Source organism: Rattus norvegicus, chromosome 6, assembly GCF_036323735.1.
Source record: "Rattus norvegicus strain BN/NHsdMcwi chromosome 6, GRCr8, whole genome shotgun sequence".
NCBI lineage: Eukaryota > Metazoa > Chordata > Mammalia > Rodentia > Muridae > Rattus > Rattus norvegicus.
In genome coordinates this window covers 137,429,787-137,440,802 of record NC_086024.1, presented here as the reverse complement: position 1 = coordinate 137,440,802, position 11,016 = coordinate 137,429,787, and the positions used below count along the sequence as shown (strand labels likewise).

Sequence of the window (11,016 nt, the reverse complement as noted above, 5' to 3'; positions counted from 1 at the left end):
ACACAGAAGCAGGACCTGTCACTCCACACTGGCTTCAGAACATTTAGTCACTTATAGGGCTCTGCTTGACTTGAGTGCAAAGTCTTACCCATCACAGTGCCCTGGGGAAGTCCAGTGGGTTTTCCTCAAACCGATCCCAGCAACCATTTAACAATCACACACACAAGTCACAGCCAGCCCTGGCTCTTATCAGAATCACAGCTCACAGCTGACCTTGGCCCCAGAGGCACACCTGGTGTTTAGACTTAAGGTAGCTTAAGGTAAACCGGGGACATTCCAGGCAGGTCAAATGAAGTAACTTCCTTCATCACCATATAGATTGGCTCCCTCTTCCTAAGACCGAGAGGATCTCTGGTCTTGCTGTTGCCTGGTGCCATAGTCTGGTCTGTAAGTCTGGAATAAATGACACTCTGTGGTACCGGATCTGCGTGCCTCTTTATCCTGTCTCACAACTTCACAGCCAGTCCTCATGCACCAGGACAGAGGTGACCAGGGTCATTGATGCCACCACAGACCATCCTATAAATGAGAATTAATAAACCCAGAAAGGAGGATTTAGAAAAGATTAGGAAGTAAACAAAAAAAAAACATTGTAGAAGTCTGAGTAAACAGCGTAAGTGATCAAGGGCCATGCTAAGACAAAGAGAAGCATTTTACAATGAGAAACTGTTCTCAGCATTGGGTGGAAAAGCTTCTCTTCCCAGCGGCCCGCAGTTCAAGTAGAGACTCACAGTTGGGAACTGACTTTTGAGGGCCGGCCCTAACTGGTACATCTCAGTCACACCGTGGATTGTGGAAAGAGTGTGTGAGACGCAGGCTGGGCCGGTCCTGTGAAATGCTGGACAGCTGTCCTTACCCGCACAAGATCAAGCTCTTCAACATTCCAGCACGGAGTGGGCGGGGCTCATGAGGCTCCTCCTCCTCTCCCAGGAGCTATTGCGGTTAATGATAGCTGGAGGAGGGGACCTTTTTTTTTTTTTTCTTTTTTCTTTTTTCTTTTTTTCGGAGCTGGGGACCCAACCCAGGGCCTTGCGCTTGCTAGGCAAGCGCTCTACCACTGAGCTAAATCCCCAGCCCGACCTTTTTTTTTTTATTCCAGTGATGTGCTTAGCTGTTGGTTAAGTTGTTCCTGTACATAGACCCACACCCACACTCATTCAAGCAACACTGATTAAACTCTGTCATAAAAAGGGATCATCCTTGTAGGAGGGTGATGACTCGTTAAAGGGATCCAGAGGGAGTGGGATGGGGTTCAGAAAGGGTACTGGGGGTGAATATGGTAAAAGTACATTGTGTGTGTGTGTGTGTGTGTGTGTGTGTGTGTGTGTTAGAAAAATAAGGGGGAATGAATATACTAAAAGTACATTACGTTAAAAAAAAATTAAGGGCTGTTCAGACGGTTCAGTGGGTAAAAGATATTTCCAATAAGCTTAACATCCTCGATTGGATCCCTGTGATCCAGAGGTGGACGGAGAGATCTGACCTCCTCAGGTGAACTCTCCCACACAAATCAACATACAAGACAGACGGAAAGCACTTGGGGAAGCTTTAAGGAGAGACAGCTCAGCAGTTTAGAGCACATGTGACTTGCAGAGGACCGAGGTTTAGTTCCCAGAGCTCACGTGATAGCTCATAACTGTATGTAACTCCTGGGATACATCGTGATTTTTAGGTGAGTCTGGCTGTAAGTGAGACTCCATTTCCAAAAGAAGGAAGAGGAGCGAGAGAAGCGGGATGAGATGGAAAGTCGCAGCAGCGGGAAAGAAGGGGAAAGGGGTTTAAAATGGCCGAGGAGATGCAGTTGGTTTTTTGTTTGTTTGTTTGGTTGGTTGGTTGTTTTTCTCAAAATGGATGTGTGAATGGCCCAAGCCCATGACGGGATAGATGTTCAGCATACTGGGAGAGAAAAATCAAAGTCACGACGAGATATGCATTCTTCACTCATATCCCACAGGAAGGCTGGACTGAAGCAAATGTTAAAGAGGATGGGAGACCCCGAGTCGCTCCACACCCCTGCTGCTGGTGATGGAGGCTCAACCAGCCAGGTCTCCTCCAAGTGTCGCCATGGGACCCGAGGCCACAGAGCATCGGGGGAGAGTGAAGCACAACGGTCTCGTCAGAGGTGCCAGGTACCCCTAAATCCTGCTTCCCTCTACTCCTCAACCCTGGCCTGCTGCTTCTGAGCAGGACTATTCCGGCCTCTCCCAGGGCTCTTGAATGCCACACACGGTAAAGGCCAGAGTTGAGAGGAGCTGGGCCCACCCCAGTAGCCTACCATAGCCCTGGCAGACCCTTTCCAGAATCTTTTGTTCATCTGTATGGACCGATGCCACTGTCTTGGAGCTGCCCAGTTTAAATCAAATGGCTGGCTGGAGTTGAGGTCCCAGAGGCCCAGACCATCTTTTGGTGAACTGGGGCCCTGTATCTACTTTGTTGGCTAGCTTCTTTTCACCCAACTGTAAGGTCCTTTCCCCTGGAAAAAGCTATGCCTGGCCACCCAAATCAGGTCGCGGTCATCCCTGGTCCCGGCTCATATTAGCCATCAATCTCTGGTGGTACTCAGAGACCCTCTAGCTCCACGAGTCACATGTCCACTTGCGGACTTTACAGTGAGTAAAGTGCCCACAGAGGCCCTGACAGCCGTTTCCTTCCGCAGAGAGCTTAACCAGCAGTCAGAAGCTTGGCCAGTGGCTGGAGGGAGGTCTGGTTAGTTCCAGCCTAGTTCTCAGGGCTAGACTGACCATTCTGTGAATGGGGTCCTCCTTCCTGCAGCTGGAGCCGCAAGTTGAGAACTCTGCCTGGTCAGATGGTAGTCAACGGGGAGTGACCTTGTCGTCGGTACAACAAATGGAGCCCCGGGTCTCCTGGCTGATGTCCTGGACTTGGGCAACAGGAAGGAAAGTCCAGTATTCTGAGCACTGGATCTATACGGGCACCTTGAGGATTCCTGGCCACTCAGACGCTCACTTTTCTGAGTCAGCCAGCAATACGCCCGCTGACAGATAGGCAGACTGAAGCTCAGGGAGGTGACCTGCTCCAGGGGAGGTGGGCCTGCCTGAAGCTTCAGTCTTTCTGAACGGTGGGGAAGGGAGCCCCTTGTGCTCAAGGCACCCAGTGCCAGCATATACTGGATAGTGAGCCCAGGACACCTGCAAGACCCAGCATCACTCCACAGCAGCTGGGCACGAAGCTGCTACCTGGTCTCGCTCCTATCGGGGGTTTGATTTGGGTGTGGCCCTCCTTAGGGTTTGCTTTGGGTGTGGCCCTCCTTAGGTGAGAACCATGGACCTGGAAGCCTCCCTCGCCTCCTTTTTTTTCTTGTTGCTCAGGATGGAACCCATTGTTTTGCGGATCCTGGGGGAAGTGGGCGGTTACTGAGCTGCCCCTGCCTTTCTTGCTCCCCTTTCGGAGCAGGGACATAGGCTCTGCAGCATTCAGAAGGAGGAGCCTGTGTTCATGATGTCCCCTCATCCTGGGTCCTTTTTACAGAATGACGAAGGAAAGTATCACCAGGGCAGAATTTCCAGCATCCTGAGGCCACCCGTACCCAGATCCAGAGGTTTTGCCCCAGGGTAGAGCAGATGAGACAAGGCTGTGTGGGTGGAGACTAACCAGGAGCAGGATTCTGGCACCGGCGTTCCAGCGGGTTGGACTGGGGAGAAAAAGGGGCGCCCTCGCTGTCCTCGTGCTTTTGATGGCACGGTGCCCTCTGGTGGCGATATGGGGCATCACTCTTCTTTGTTCGTGACCACTGGGTGGCGGCTTTCAAGGCCTAAGGTGGACTTGATTTTCCTCTTCCATCTTCCCCCCTGAGTCTTGCACTGGAATTCCCACCTGCAGCATAGCGGTCGCTCGGGGAGGGGGTAAAACAAAGCCCTCTGTAGACAGAAGCAGAGGCTTCAGTGGCCCTCGGCCATGCCTGTCAGCTGACCACTCCCATTCTTTCTGATAATGGAGCTCTGTGTGTTTCGGAATCGCTGTGACAGAGCTCCCTTTGTCTCCATGGGCTTGTTTGTATGAACAAAGTTGCTTAGTGTTCACACCGTTTAAACCCAAAAGTGAGCGTATAATTGCAACTGAGAGAGCTGCGCGTGCGCACGTGTACACACACACACACACACACACACACACACACGCACACACACACACACTCTCACACACGCTCACACACGCACGCACACACGCACATACGCACACATGCACACACTCTCTCACACACATTCCAAGGATAAATTTTATCAAATTAGTACAAAAATCTGTGGCCAAAGCTGAGTGGAAATGCAAAGTGGAGCAGGAACCCGTTTTGCTGTTAAGTGCTTCGTGCTTCCTATTTGTGACAAGAATCGAGAGAAACAGTTTAACTGGGCAAGTGGGGACTCGATTCCAACTTCAGAGGTTTCAATTCGGGGTCACCAGCCCCACTGCCTTTATGCCTGTCTTTATGTGGAGAGGAAGAACACAAAGCAGAAAGGGCGCGGCAGGAGAAAGCTGCTCACATCATGGCAGACAGGAAACAGAGAGCGAGAGCGAGAGCGAGAGCGAGAGCGAGAGCGAGAGCGAGAGCGAGAGCGAGAGCGAGAGCGAGAGCGAGAGCGAGAGCGAGAGCGAGAGCGAGAGCGAGAGCGAGAGCGAGAGCGAGAGCGAGAGCGAGAGCGAGAGCGAGAGCGAGAGCCAGGGTCTGGAGAGACGCTCTAAGGGCAAGCCTCCCGCAACCCCTTTCTTCTGACAATGCCCCACCCTTCCATAGTCCAACCTCTTCCCAACAGTCTATTAACAATTTGAATACATCAGTGGATTAAGCCGTAGATCTCCCCTAACATCCAATCCTCTCCGGAAACACCCTCAAGGCAGACTAGGGGTGTTTTACAAATACAGGTCTTTTCTAGCAGAAGCTTTAATCCCAGCACTCTGGAGGCAGAGGCAGGGGGATTTTCATGTGAGTTTGAGACTAGCCTGGTCTAGTAGCAAGTTTCAGTTTAGCTAGGGTAACACAAAGAGACCCTGTCTGAAAATGAGGGGGAGGGGAATGACGGGGTGGGGAGTGAGTGAGTGAGTGAAAGAGAGAGAAACAGGAATGAATCACCTGTGGTTTTCTTACTGGGATAGGCACAGAGGGGTGGAAGATGCCCTCTGCAACTTGACTTGAAATGTATTACCAAGCAAGATGGCTGTGGGGTGGATTGCCTGTGGGCAGGGCAGACGGGGCAGATCCAGGTCACTGGTGTTAGTCTATATGAGAAGGTGGGTAGTTGCACCCACTGTGCAATTCTTTCAACTTTGCTGCGTTTGAAAACTTTCTTAATAAAATTGTGCAGGAAAAAGTTACACACACACACACACACACACACACACACACCACACACACACACACACACACAAGATGAACACTACAGAGGTCTCAGAGACTGATGTGGTCCTGTTGTCTGGCCCAGGCCCACTTGCCAGTGTTCCTGTCCCTGACTTTTACAAACCTGAGACCCTCTGCAGGCTCGAAAGTGCCTGAGTGCTTGGGCTCTGGAGGCTGGAGGTTGACTCTTAGTATGTAAGCCTGTTGCTTTTCGTTTAGAATTTAGACTCAGACTGTCTTACCTGCCTTTCCCCTAGCTGGGCTGCCTTGTTTGGCCTCAGTGAAAGAGGATCTGCTTAGTCCTAGAGAGATTTGATGTGCCAGGGTGGGTTGGGGGGGGCTCCCATCCTCTGAGGAGAAGGGGGGTGAAAGAAGTGGGGTGGGACGGTGGGACTGGGGCGAGGAGGGAGGGATTTGTGATAGGAATGGAAAGGGAATAAACAAATTAATGAAAACAAAAATTAAAAAAAAGAATTCAGAAGCAAAACAGTTCCTTATGAATACCCAGAAAATACGGGGATGACCAAGGAGATGGAGACAGAAAGACAGGCCCTGGATTTACGTGCCACTAAAACTAGTTTGGGTCATATCTCCTTTCTTTACTCAGCCTCTTTAATGAAGATGTCTTTTCCTGCTATAGTTTGGACACAAGCACACAAGTTCACTACGGTGCTGTGAGCAGAACCCAGGGCTTCATGTCTACTAGGTAAGCACTCTATGGCTCAGCTAATCCTCCTAGTCCTGCCCATTGATTGCTTGATTGATTGATTGATTTTTTTTTTTTTTTTGAGACAAAGTTTCTCTGAGTAGCCCTGGCCGTCCTGTAGACCAAGCTGGTCTCAAATTCAGAGATCCACCTGCCTCTGCCTCCTGGATGCAGGGATTAAAGGCTTGCACCACCACTGCCAGGTCCACTATATTTTAAATAACTATCTTTATTTTATGAATACATTTTTGAGTGTTTTGTTTGTGTGTTTGTATATGCGCCATGTCTGTGCAGTACATGTAGAGGCCAGAAGGGGGTGTCAGATCCCATGGAACTGGAGTTATAGATGGCTGTGAGCTGCCATGTGGGGTACTGGGAATTGAACCCATGTTCCTCTGAAGGAGCAACCAGTGCTCTTAACTACTGAGCCATCCTTCCCACCCCTGAGTTCACGATTTTTTTAATTTTTTAAAAGACTTTATTACAGATGGTTGTGAGCCACCATGTGGTTGCTGGGATTTGAACTCAGGACCTCTGGAAGAGCAGTCAGTGCTCTTAACCACTGAGCCATCTCTCCAGCCCGAGTTCATGATTTTTGAGGTGCACTCGAGCATGGCATGTCCTCTGTGAGCCTGAGAGGCTCGGATGCCTCCCCTGTCCCGGTGCGTCCATTCCTCTGCACTGCCTGTGTGCCGAGCGGTCAGTGCCTGCCTCTTAGGTGGTGCATCACCTTCAGTACTCAGAGGAAGGCCGTGTAGGTGGTGGCTGGACCTAATTCTGGAGACACAGACGCAGACTCTACTGCCCTATAAGAACAGAGGGTTGGTCAAGTGTGGTCTCCATCCATGTCTTGACCATTTTGCCAAGTAGATTGGAAGTTGAGCCTTTTCCTTTTTTAATATTTTTGTTATTTTATTTTGCAGGTCTGGCAACCGCAGCTGCTGTGAGTTCCTCAATGCAGCCTCCCCATCATGTTCAGAAGACAGTTTCTCCTCAGTCTCCTAACATCTGGCTCTTACAATCTGTCCCCCCCTCTTCTGAGACGATCCCCGAGCCTTGGGGAGGGTGTGTGATGGCTACAGCTTTATGAATATATGGGGACCAAGAGGGCAGCTCCACTGGTGAAGTGGTGAGAGCTGGGCGTGGTTTCATGCACTTGCCATTCAGTGCTAGGGAGGCAGAGGTGTGGTATCCCTGAGGCTCACTCTTCCCCACTATGTTCTGCCTCTCCACAGGCATAAAAGCAGTGGAGCCAATGGGGGACTATCTAGATGGATAGATCCTGAGAAATAACCATGGTTGTTCTCTGGCTGTCACCCTCTTGAACACACACACACACACACGTATGCACACACACATGCACAAATACACATAGACACATGCACATGCACACACTCACACACATTCACTCATACACATGCACACATATACACACACACACGTATGCACACACACATGCACAAATACACATAGACACATGCACATGCACACACTCACACACATTCACTCATACACATGCACACATATACACACGTACACACACATTCACGCACACATGTTCACTCATACACATGCACGCACACACATACATGTACCGACCCACACCAACACACATACACACATACATACACACATGCACTCACACACGTGTACATATACATGCATACATACACACCTGTACCCACATTCACCCACACATATACACACATTCACTCATACATGTGCACTCACACACTTGCACATGCATGCACGCACACATGTCTGCGGTTATTCCCGTCATTTATTATACCATGCCCAGAATCCCATTGTAGCATGGGCTACTTGCTCAGACTTACTCAAGGTTCCTGTAATGCTCTTTTCTGTGTTTGTTTAGTGTTTGAAAGGAATGCTGCTTCCTTCAAGGCCCGCATATCTGTTAATTCATGTGGCTAATTGTTCTGTGAATTCCCCTTTCCTTTACCCATGCTTTTGATCTGGCATTACTGATGAGGTATGTTGAAGTCTCCCACTGTGCCTGTGCTTTAGAAAATTTCTCCCCGTGTGTCTAGCAGCTTTTCTCCATATGCTCTGGAGCAAAAGGTTAATAACTGTGATGTGGTCTCAGTGGATGTGTCTGTCTCGCCCTGTCGGGGCTCCGCTAAGGTCTCTGCCAAGCCTTGCATCTAATTTCTGAATTCAATTTCCTCCAAGATTGTGTGGAGTTTTGCTCCTTAAGGATTTAGGACAACAAAAGCAACTGCCTGACTTCTTATGTCAATGGAACGAATTTTGAAAAACAGAAAGCAACAAGGCCCGCAACACCCACATGAGGTCACCCTGGGGCTGCACCATCCTCCTGCTCCAAGGCCTGCTGTCCCCTGAACCTTCCTCCCCACCACCCCAGAGACTCAGGCCTCTTCAGTATTCACCAGAACTTGCTGGGCCCTGCCCCCTGAGGCCTGAGGCTTTTGATGTGACTCCTGTGGGCACCCTAGGAGACACCTGCTTTGGGCTGGTCTTGGGGCGTCTCATAGATCAGGTGCTGTTTGCTATTTTAAGAAGGCAGAGCGAGGGGCTGGGGATTTAGCTCAGTGGTAGAGTGCTTACCTAGGAAGCGCAAGGCCCTGGGTTCGGTTCCCAGCTCCGAAAAAAAGAACCAAAAAAAAAAAAAAAAAAAAAAAAAAAAAAAAAAAGAAGGCAGAGCGAAGCATGTTGGGATTCCGCTCCATGGATGCTACACCAAGTCAACCGAAGGCCAGAATGAGGTGCAAAGGCTCAGAAGAGGGACGCCCTCTTGCCTGTTGGGGCTGGGACTTTGCTCTCCTGTCTTCAGTTTGGGACCTATCTACACTGTTGGCTCTCCCAGCTCAGATACTGTGGATCCAATTGTTTCTGTGTCCCTGGAGAACACGACCTGACCCTGGCTGTGACCCTGGCTGCTGCACTGGACTGGCTAGAGCACTGGACTCAGATTATTTTGTGCTCTGAGTTACGTTCCTCCCAGCAGACCCTCCCTCTTTAAGGGGCAGGGCAGGTGGTTTGTGTGTGTCACAATGTCTGTCTGCGTCTGTCTGTCCCGAGTGAGAAGGGCACAGGTATATGAAGTCCACACAACCACACAACAGGGCATTTCTAAGTGAATAGAAGATATTTTATATTCCATTGCTACCTCCCTAACCCAACCAAAGACCTCACCTTGTTCGACATCCATATTAAATAGACAGCAATATTCCTCTTCTCGTCTGGCAGAACACCTTGTCTGGGGCCCTGGCTGCACTGTAGGCCAATCTTCCTTACAGGCATCAGGAGCCACTGGTGGGAAGGTTCTTAGAGAATGGGAGGGAAGGTGAGCAGGTCCCACACAGCACCCTTTCCACCCTAACTTCAACCCACTCTCCTGCACTGTCATGGGTGGGCACTGGAACCTTCCCAGAGGCTGGGAGCAAGTGAAGAAAGTGAGGGGTCTTCCCACGAACAGGTGCCTTCTGCACTCCCCTTAGGTTTTTAAAGAACCAGTGTGGCCTTCCCAGAGGGCAAGGAGAGACTTTCTTCACCTTAGTAACAAGACTAAGAGGCAGAGGCAGCTTTGTGGAATCAACACCAGAGCCTGCCTCCCTCTGGGGATCAGGTTCTCTTCCTGGCTCCATAGGCCGCTAGAACAGGGCCTTCCAAGTCTAGTCCAGAGCACAGGGCCGTCCTGGTCTGGTCCTCTCTGACCTCAGTTCGAAGCACTTACCCTTTGGTCTCCGCCCTTGACATCGGAATCGTGTATGGGTGACCGGCTACCAGGCCATCATCCAATCAGAATGGCCTTTTCTGCCATGTTCACCAAGCCCTACCTATTAGTGCTCTTTTCTAGTCCGCCTGGAGGACTGAAGCTCATGGTCCCGCCCACCCTCATGACCACTCCCACCCTCATAGCCCCACCCACCCATGGTCACACCCACCCCATAGCCACACCCACACTCACGGACGGGCAGAAGTCACGCACAGCTCAGGGCTGCCGCTTAAAGCGTATAAGTGTGTTGGATCTAGTGTCTGACTCATAAAGCCGTTCTTGGTACGTTTGAAGCCTCGCTCTCCTTTCCCAGACACCATTGCCAGCTCTCTGCCTACTCTCACTGCCTTGCCTGTCTCTTCTCCAGAAACTCCCTAGGCCAGTGCAGGGGCTCCACTGGGCTCCCTGGGGTTTGAATTGCATGGGATTCCACTGGAGGGCCTTTTGTGAAGAATGCCACTTGAGGCAGACAGGGGTGGGGTGAGGGGGGACGGATTCACAATAAGCTGGGGTAGAGAAAGGATAGCTAGTCCAGTAGGAAGCTGATCTAGTCCTGAGCCCTTTTGGAGACCGATTGGGAGGCAAGGAGGGCCTATGAAGTGTGTGGCTTTACATGAAGTGAGGGACCTTGGGGCCCATGGGGGTACCTTTCCCTACGGTCAAGCTAGCCATTCAACCTGCTCCACCACCTGGCCTGGTGGGCCCATAGTCATACGGAATGAGGAGGGGGACTCAGGAATGACACTACTGAAGGGCAGGGTTCAAAGGGTTTCATGGGAGATCAAATCTGGTCCCAGGAGGGCTGAGGCCATCTTTGAATAGCAAGAAACAGGAAAGACAGGCCAACTCTGTCTAGTGTGGGGATATCCTATCCCACTGTATCCCATCTCTGAGGGTCCAGCTAAGGCCCTATCTGGACAAGTCTGGTCCCAGGCTGGACTAGGCTTTCCCATCGAGGTAAGGGTCATGTGGAAGGTCATGGCTGACAAGGGCCTTTCCCAAAGCCCTTGAAAGCTTCTGTGCCTATATCCTGAGTCTGTTTTCTTGGCTTTGTCTTCTTGTTCCTCCGGGTAAAGCCTTCTGTGGATTCTGGGGATGAGAGGCAGTACAGGACCTGGAGAGAGGACCTGGCCTCTCCTCTCATTGGAGTCTGTGCTGCCTGAATTTCCACTTCTAGGAGGTGCCTTGGCTCTGGGTGTTTTCCTC

At 50.7% G+C, this 11,016-nt stretch overlaps 1 long non-coding RNA gene across 3 annotated transcripts; it reads left to right on the top strand.

The window, feature by feature from the left end:
* The first annotated feature begins 1,597 nt into the window (after positions 1-1,597).
* Positions 1,598-8,728, top strand: LOC102552388 (uncharacterized). Of its 3 annotated transcripts, XR_593212.4 has the most exons (4): positions 1,636-1,672; positions 1,955-2,129; positions 5,955-6,053; positions 6,977-8,728. It is a non-coding gene; the product is annotated as an uncharacterized LOC102552388 (long non-coding RNA). The 3 variants fall into 3 exon arrangements; XR_355172.5 differs by having other exon boundaries at positions 1,598-2,129; XR_005506353.2 differs by lacking the exon at positions 1,636-1,672 and having other exon boundaries at positions 1,688-2,129; positions 5,988-6,053.
* Positions 8,729-11,016: the final 2,288 nt, after the last annotated feature.